Raw genomic sequence first — 1,230 nt, forward strand, 5'->3', positions numbered from 1 at the left:
GGTTAAAAAGGCTTAGGGTGGAAAGCCGCCTCCACAGGCCAAAGCACCCAAAGTTAGCTAGCGAGATATTATAATGGGATCACGAGTAACTTGCTATCCTTAAAGCTGCATGCTCCATCAATCTTAAAGAAGACGGCTAATTAGTTATATCCCCTACAGGAAACTACTTTCCATCTGGCACTAGTATCTTATTGTGCTTTGATCACAACTTCAAACGCCACTTGCCCCCCAGACCCTTTGCTTCTTACATGTAACACAGGTTAATGGTTACTATGTGATGGTTTCCTTCTGCACGTTCACCACATGTAAAATCTTGAGAGCTCAATACAGAGAGGAAATCCCCGTTTGGGGGTCTTGTCTCCTCCCAGACATTTGCCTCTCTCGTTTTCATTTCTGCATTCGTTCTCTTGCCGGACAAGAGAGAACATAGAATTCCTGATCTGTGACACTGCCACCCAGGGTTTGTCCTTCTTACACAAATCAGCCTTCTAGCCTGGAAATCTAGTAAGTTTAAGGCTACTTTATGTGTTTCAAAGCTTCAGAATAAGATGTCCTGCTTTTATAGCTACTTGCAAAAGACAAGTCAATGGGTACTTATTTTCAAATATAAGGAATTTTTCAGGAAAAACAAAAGCCCAAATGAGAGCGGAGTTATCTGAAACCTACCAGTTCCATGTAGATACTCTGTTTCTCCCTGTGTATTCTAAACAGAGACCTCTAGGATGGAACTTCTGCTAGACCTGTACGGGAAATAGAAGGGTGAACCGCAAACTCTCAGGATCCTTCTCTGGCAGAGATAATACCATCATTTCTTTGGGTCCCCAACAATTAGGCATGTGAGACTGCTGCTCTACTTACAGACTTTACAGATGCCTGTGAAGGCAGAATTTTTGCCTGAGTTGTCTCAGTTCCCAGAGTGTGAAACACGATGTAGTTTTTGTACCTAACACCAGGTACTCAATAACCTTTAAATTTTTAATATTTTAAGTAACCTCTACACACCCAACAGGGTGCTCGAACTCAGGACCCCAAAATCAAGAATCGTACACTCTTTGGACTGAGCCAGCCAGGTGCCCCTCAATAACATTTAATTTTGGAATGAAGTGATGCACCTGGACTTTGTTGATATCACTCTGGGATGTAAATATAGTGGACATACTGAGTTTCCTTTTAGCTGGAGACAGTTTTGTGATTTTGATTTGTTAAAAAAAAAAATGACAGGCAACAGAA

Source organism: Leopardus geoffroyi, chromosome C1 (assembly GCF_018350155.1).
Source record: "Leopardus geoffroyi isolate Oge1 chromosome C1, O.geoffroyi_Oge1_pat1.0, whole genome shotgun sequence".
Taxonomy (NCBI): domain Eukaryota; kingdom Metazoa; phylum Chordata; class Mammalia; order Carnivora; family Felidae; genus Leopardus; species Leopardus geoffroyi.